This window comes from Hakea prostrata, chromosome 3 (genome assembly GCF_041222555.1).
Source record: "Hakea prostrata isolate BN-2017 chromosome 3, UWA_Hpros_2, whole genome shotgun sequence".
Classification (NCBI taxonomy): domain Eukaryota; kingdom Viridiplantae; phylum Streptophyta; class Magnoliopsida; order Proteales; family Proteaceae; genus Hakea; species Hakea prostrata.
This window is the reverse complement of record NC_142602.1, coordinates 60,619,131-60,627,443: the sequence shown is the minus strand read 5'-3', so window position 1 is coordinate 60,627,443 and position 8,313 is coordinate 60,619,131. Positions and strand designations below refer to the sequence as shown.

The window sequence follows — 8,313 nt, the reverse complement described above, 5'->3', positions numbered from 1 at the left end:
TAGAATAATACAAAAGAAAAAGTTGACTCACTATTAAACAAAAGCGATAATGCTCAACGATGGAGCTCAAGAACGGAGTTCACGAGACAAAGGCAAAAGTTGACTCATGTGAATGTTGCAAAAGAAGATGATTAACACTGTGAACTTACGATTCACATCAACAAGCTCAACGATGGAGCTCAAGGACAAAGTTCGAGAGACAGAGGCTGGATTTTGCAGAAGAAGAAGATCAAAAAGTGTGAACTTGCGATACGGTACCACGAGTTCAATGATGGAGCTCAACCAAACTTCACAAAACAGAGGCAACTCTTGATTCAGCTTCATTTTGCAGAAATGAGAAGAAGATCAAATGGTGTGAAGCCAAATTGTAGCTCAACAAGGTCAACGATGGAGCTTGGCAACGGACTTTGCGAGACAAGCTAGGGTTCCATGAGATCCACTTTCACGATAATGAGTGGATTCAATGGAATCACCTATATTTATACCTGGGTTCATTTTGGGTGATTCTATTTGGAAACCACCTCTTGAGATGGTTTCCATGGAATCGGGTTTTTCACCAGGTTAATGGAATGGAATCACGTTGATTCCGAGTCAATATAGAACCGAACGATTTTTTTTTTATTAGATTCATGATTTCCTAGAATCTAATTCCAGGAAATTGCGGAACCAAACACAGGCTAAGAGACTTGGCCAAACTCCACTTCGTGTCCATTTGGTATTGCCACCTCATGCAAGATGGCAGCATTTTGAATTTCAAATTGAAGAATTCGTCCTCTTTCTGTAGTGTTCGCATCCACCTCAAGAGAAGAAAAAAAAAATCCCCATCCACCACAGTTGCATTGGGCCCCACCTCTTGAGAGTAAGACTTTAGAATTTGAATGTATCAACATTAATTACTAGTATTTTGAATTGCAGGATTTACGTCTCTTTCCATAGAGTCCACCAAAGTAGCAACTCCATTGGGTCCTACCTCCTCAACAGTAGGCAAACCAAGAGGAGTTTCAATTTCTGAATTTCCCAGCACACCATCCACCGTCCCTAGAAGCCCACCTCCATTAGGAGTGGAGGTACTAATAGTAGCCAAGTTCGGCTGAAAAACTTTGGCTTTTCTTTACACTGTTGAGCTACATGCCCTCTCTCTCTCTCTCTCTATTGTAGAGTAAAAACTTTGTAATACCATCTTCGTACACGACTTTCTGAAAAAAACTAAAGACCTGAGAAGATCCAAGTTCTAATTGTTCAACTTAAACTTCATCCACTCGCTTTGGCCCCGGTCGAGTTCGACTAAGATTCGAGCATAATGACCAACAAATTCAAAATGAGTTCATCAAATCTAATGAGATAGGTTTACCCATTGTCTTTGGAATGGATAAAAGTACCTTTTCATGCTAGTATTCCTACTGCCACTCACACTGTTGCTGCTGACGGATAAAAATCTGCCAGTAGGATCCAGCTTGGATGGGGCTTGGCAAGGAATCGATACCTGGATTTCCTGCTGCGTTAGCATAGGATTGCCTCCCGGCCATGTTCCCACCACCAGCAAGGCAGATTCCCTAGGAGCCTCCAAATCCTCCAGAGTTTCAATTCTCTCTCCTCACTCATAATTTTGACTCCCTGGTTAGTTTGGTTTGGTTTTGATTTTGGTTTTCATATTTAGTTTTGGTTACAGATTGGTATTGCTATATATCTTAATGATAATATTAAAAACGAACTAAAATACTTAACTTATTCAAAAAAAAAATTACATTAAAAACAATGAAATACTTAACGTCTCTATTGCACATACAAATCAAGTGGCTTGACAGTAAGCCCACTTAATTGGGATCTGGTGTATTGTGGAGGATAAAAATGTGGTTGTTGAATTCACCCCAAAAAAATAAAGGATGAGCTGGCTGGCAAATTCGAAGATCGTGTGTTTACTGCTATATTAAGGAAACTAAGTTTTGTGTGTGATTTCCCAACTCTAAGGATTGTGACATAGCATGCACTACATTGTGGCCCAAGTCAACTTCTTGATTGTGAGATCCCTTAGACAATCTTGTACCTCTTATCCTTTTATAACAAATTTAATTTCACTACTAAAAAAAGTGATAAGATGTATAAATAATTAACATCTAGGGAGTATACCTATAGTAAGATGATATTTGATTGACAGAAAATATGGCAAGAAAACAATAAATAGGTATAGACGGTAAACTTAAAAAGGGAAAACAGAAAAGACTATAAATGCACCAGCTAGCCAACCAAATAATGTTGACAGAAAATATGACAAAGAAGGCAATAAATAAGTATCTATGGTAAACTCAAATAGGGAAAATAGAATAGATTGTAAATGCACCAGCTAGCTAACCAAAGAATATTCTTTGTTCCATATATGAATTCCGCTTCGCCTATTAAAAGCGATCTCCTCATCCCAATACTATTGCGCTCATTCTAACTGAGTATTGACTATATCTTGAAAAATGGTTTTCTTCCCTGCACCTTCATTTTCTCTTTTTTTAATTATTTTAATTGTTGCAATATGCCCTCTTTGTGGTGCCATTGGAGATGATAGAAAGGCAAGTAATATCTGAATTTCTCTAGTATTATCTTTGCATTTTTTTTTACTAGTGAGCCTATAAAATCTTATATGTTTATCTAGTTTGATGGTTCTTGTGTTGATCTTGGGTGGATATTCTTCAAATAATTTTGATATGATGAATTACATACAAGTATTGATAGCACGCAATATTATCATTAGACGATTGTTGGAACCTAATTACTTAAATATCACTAATATTCGTTTGATGAGATTAGTTGTATCATTAAGCACTAGTTGGATTAATTGATCGGTAATTGATCCCATCTTATCTTAGTTAGCATAGAGATTATGCACTTGATGGATAAAATCCTATTCATAGCTCTATCATGTTGCTGATCATCATGTTCATATTGTTGACACGTGCAGATTTATATTGTGTACATGGGTGCACTTCCTGAAGGAGAATATTCTCCTACATCTAACCACCTAAGCATGTTGGAAGAAGTTCTCGAGGATAGGTAACTGTTTCATAATTTATCTAAAAAGTTTTCACAATCCATCATGCATATTCAAGCACTACACAATTGCTATTGGGTGGGTAGGTGATCTTTGTTCTTCATCTTGGGATGCTAATTCTTTGACGAGTTGATATTATCGTATGAGAAAATTTATGTCTCTCTCTTGTACTTGTTCTCCATTTACTCTTATTCTCGTCTCAAAAGTTTTTTCTCTAATTCTCTCCAAAATATGAACTATTACCCTCTTTTTCCCTTAATATTTTGGCCAAATTACCTTATGTTGATTTATTATTTATTTTTCATTGTTTTTCTTTGCACTTTTGCTCTTTTGCTCTTTTTCATAGGAATCTATATGTAGATGTATATTTTTGTTTTTTATTATTTTTTCTTCCTCTTTTATGGAAATGTTTTCTTTTTATTTTCTTTTGTTTTTCTTTCTCCCTCTTTTATCACAATCCATAAAACTTGATTAGCTGTACTTTATTATTTTCTTCCACTTGTATAAGAATCCATCAAAGGAAAAGAAAATAAAAATGCAGTAATCACATATTAAGGGATTCTTAAAAAAAATAAAAATAAAAAGTGAGTAAAAGGGGAGAAAATATCAAAAATAGAAAATATGTGATGATCGATCAAAATCTAAACCATAGCCCTCCTCCTCAAAGTGCTTTTGTTTTCAACTATATTTATGTTGATTAACCTACTGCCATTCTCAGATATGTTGTCTTATTTATTTCATTTCATTTTCAAAAAGATTTTGCATCATATTTAATGATTCTTTATTAAATACTTCATTTGAAGATACAATTATGTATATCCATTGTTTGTTACAATAGCATTAACCTAAGTAGATTACAAAATTCTTACAACATATCGACCTTTTTTTGTAGCTCTGCACCAAGTAGTTTTGTGCGAAGCTATCATAGAAGTTTCAATGGTTTTGCAGCAAAGCTCAATGAACAAGAGAGTGAAAAGCTTGCCAGTTATTAACCAAAAAACTTTAATTTGTAAATTACATTTCAGTTTTTGACAACATCATCATAACATATTTGTTGTAATGCCAGGCAAAGAAGGTGTAATATCCATTTTCCCTAGTAGAACTCTCCAATTACAAACAACTAGGTCTTGGGACTTCATTGGTTTGTCCACTACAATGATAAGAAAACCTAAAGTTGAGAGTGATCTGATTATTGGCATTCTTGACGAGGGAATATGGCCAGAATCAGAAAGTTTTAGTGACAAAGGATTTAGCACTCCTCCGATGAAATGGAAAGGAGCCTGTGAAGGTGGCTATAATTTTACATGCAACAAGTAAATATCTTGATCTCAAAGTTTGTTAGTATTTAGTTTATTATAATATTGTATCCCTATATATAGTAAAGAAGAACATCTACATTGTGCTCAATCAACAATTTTCAATAATTATTTTTTTCTCAGCAAGATCATTGGTGCTCAATTTTACGCCAAGCAAAATAATTCAACGAGGGATTCAAATGGACATGGAACACATACTGCTTCCACAGCTGCTGGTAACTTAGTATATGATGTGGGATTTTATGGATTGGCACAAGGGAATGCAAGGGGAGGTGTACCGTCAGCAAGGATTGCAGCTTACAAAGTTTGTAAGCTGGGAGGTTGCTCTGAGAGTGATGTCTTGGCAGGTTTTGATGATGCCATTGCAGATGGAGTGGATATCATCTCAGTTTCGTTAGGACAGGGTAATTTCTGGGAGTTCGATGCAGATGCTATTTCAATTGGGGCATTTCATGCCATGCAGAAAGGAATCCTCACATCACAAGCCGCAGGAAATAATGGTCCGAGATCAGAAGGACTACTGCAAGTGTTGCACCTTGGATACTATCAGTTGCAGCAAGCACTACAGACCGACACATCATCAATAAGGTTGTTCTTGGGAATGGAAACATCATCCAGGTAAGAAGCATTATGTAGTTTTGATCACCAATTTTCCTACTTGCTTTAATCTTTTAGGGTTGGGAGGGTATGAATGTTATTGGCTTACTCAGGTACTAGCACCATCTGATCTGATCATTTGTCTTGTAATCAGGAAATCATGCCATATAAGCCTAATGTGGCTTTTATTTTATTTTCAACGGTTTATTACAAAACTAAGGAAATTTTTTGATTTATTTTAAGTATAATTTTGATCCACTCCTTGGAAGGGTCTCATAATGAGTGCTCAACGAGTTATAGGATTCAGTCACTTATAATATTCTGATCTAATAGTACTCATTGGAATCATCCTAACTCATGAGTCAGAATATTACACTTGGATGAATTCTATAGCTAATTGGGCACGCCTTGGAGATCTCCCCTAGTGATAGGAGCTAAAATACTAGAAGAAACTGCATGCTTCGGATTCATAATTGTCTCATTCAAGTGTTATTTATTTATTTTATTTTTTTCTGTTGTCAGGGTAATGCAATTAATTCTTTTACTTCGAATGAAACAAGTCATCCTCTAATATATGGAAAAGATGCAATAGCACCACGATGTAATGAAAGATTGACACGGTAATGAAGTTACTGACCGCTTGGATTACTCTTTTTCTTTTTTTTAACTCCATATCTAAAGGGACAATTCTGTCATAAAAGAAAGAAAAGAAGGGAATGAGTAGCTTGTATGTAGAGCTTACCATACAAATTACATGCAAAGATTGCTTCCTTTTTCTGTTTCAGACTTTGTTGGGGTGGTTGCTTAGCTAATGTGACCGGAAAGATTGTGTTGTGTGATGAGTTCGATGCAGGGAGAAGAACCATTTTGAAAAGGTGCTTCAGGGACAATACTACTAAGTGATGGATTAGATGAATACTCTTACACATTTCCTCTTTCTGCAACACATTTAATCCTCCAAAGGGGTGCTCTAGTCAAGGCTTACATTAACTCCACCCAGTAAGTTCAGAATAGTCAATGAGTTTGGATTAATGATCAGTATTGCTTATTCTTTGATGTTATGGGAACCTATAGATCTATTAGGATAATTTGTTTAGCACAATTAATTAACATTTTATACTTTTTAACCTATAGAAACCCCACTGCAAACATCATGAAGAGTGAGGCGACACATGATTCATCTGCACCAGTAGTTGCTTCATTCTCTTCTCGTGGACCAAATGGCATCACACCATCTATTCTCAAGGTTTCTCTCTCTCTCTCTCTCTCTCTCTCTCTCTCTCTCTCTCTCTCTCTCTCTCTCTCTCTCTCTCTCTCTCTCTCTCTCTCTCTCTCTCTCTCTCTCTCATACACACAGAGTTGTTTCATTGCCTTTCATTTATTTAGTCTGTCTTTCACATCACAAGGTCTGCCTCTTTGATCTTAATTGCAGCCAGATATAAGCGCCCCAGGGGTAGATATCTTGGCTGGATATTCACCGATCGTTTCACCCTCGACCGTTGAAGGTGACGAAAGGAGTGTGAAGTACCGTATAATATCTGGAACCTCCATGGCATGCCCTCATGCTACTGGTGCTGCTGCTTATGTTAAATCCTTTCACCCCGATTGGTCGCCCTCCGCCATCAAATCTGCACTCATGACCACTGGTGATACCCTCATTCTATCTATATTAGTTATATGCTTGTAGTATTTATTTATTAGCTCTAATCCAACTTTTCTTTCTCATATAATATCTATAGCTTTGCCGATGAATGCCACCAAGAACCCTGATGCTGAGTTTGCATATGGGGCTGGGAATATAGATCCAGTGAAAGCTGTAAATCCTGGTCTGGTATATGAAATCTTAGAAGATGATTATATCAAATTCCTCTGCAATATAGGTTGGGATACCAAGAGGGTAAGACTTCTATCAGGGGACAACAACACTAACTGTCAAGCAGCAGGAACTAATGGAACGGAGCTGGATCTCAATTATCCAGCAATGACAACTTTTCTTCAACATGATGAGCCTTTTGTTCGTAATTTTACGAGGACAGTAAAGAATGTTGGCTCAGCAAACTCCACATACAGCACATCCATCACTTCCCATTCTATGATTAATGTCGCAGTTAATCCTACTGTTTTGCATTTCGAGTCGTTGAATCAGGTTAAATCATTTATAGTCACTATTTCTGGGACCAAATTCGCAGCATCTTCTGCTGCGTTTGCTTCACTTGAGTGGTCGGATGGCACTCATACTATTAGAAGTCCGATTGTTGTTCACTCAATTAACAGCTTCTAACTTCAAATTCATGTTAAAAACAGCTTATTTTTGGGTGTCAGTGGTTCCTACTTCTGAGTTTATTTTTTTATCCTTTATTTAAAAATTTTATTTTCTCTAATCTATCTGATGGTGCATGATAGATGGTTGGATTATTCATGGGGATTTATCGTATTCTGTATGAAATTAATTGTCAAACACCAAATCCAACTGCTTTCTTAGGTTGCATTCAATGCTGCAAAGAAAAAGATTATCAGTTACTTATATCAACATAGTATAGAGCCATCACTTTGTCTTTCGCTTCAATATAGCTAGATAAAACTAGAGATTTGAAAGAACATTTCAGAAGATGATGAGGTCCTATTTATAATGAGATTAATTAGCTCTAGTTCTACTAAGTCACATACACTTAGATAGGGTGAGACATCAATTAAACTGTAGACTCTAATAATTGAGACAATGGAGTTGAACAGCAAGTTGAGTGTGCATGTCTATCTGTCATGTTGTTATTCCAGAAAATTAAAGTAACAATAATATTTCCATGGATCGAGTTGATCATCTTTCTTTATTTTTTTTATTTCTTAAGGTATTTTTTCTCATTTTGTCTCTTTCATATTTGCTTTTCATCCAAGGTATGATGGTTTGCTGGGTTTTGGCCAAAATTTGGGACTCTAAAGGAAGGAAACCACTCAATGCTATCACTTGTCAGACTATCCAGCCCCAAAAGAGAACTGCCATGACTAGGCTTGACTTCTCATAAAATTAAAGCATCAGATGAGGTGTTGTCGCCAAAGTAAATTAAGTGAGGACTGAGGAATAATTAACTTTACAAAACACGTCTCTAATCTCTCTAGGTTCAGGACATGGCTTCCGCCCGTTGCTCCCACTCTTTCCGTTCATTTCTTGTGTTGCAATTTTTCGAGATCTAAGAAGAAAGTGCTTCTAGTATCTAATTCACCGTCATCGCTCTGTTTTGTGGTCAAATCATTGAAAGAGATGGATCAAGAAGGGGATATGATGAATCCTGCTATACTGCCTACTATGTTGCAGACGGACGTCCATCTGGAATAAATTTCACTAAAATTTTATATCCGTTGGGAGGT

At 36.4% G+C, this 8,313-nt stretch overlaps 1 pseudogene; it reads left to right on the top strand.

The window, feature by feature from the left end:
* Window positions 1-2,462: 2,462 nt before the first annotated feature.
* Window positions 2,463-7,231, top strand: LOC149022653 (subtilisin-like protease SBT4.3; annotated as a pseudogene).
* The last annotated feature ends 1,082 nt before the right edge of the window (window positions 7,232-8,313 follow it).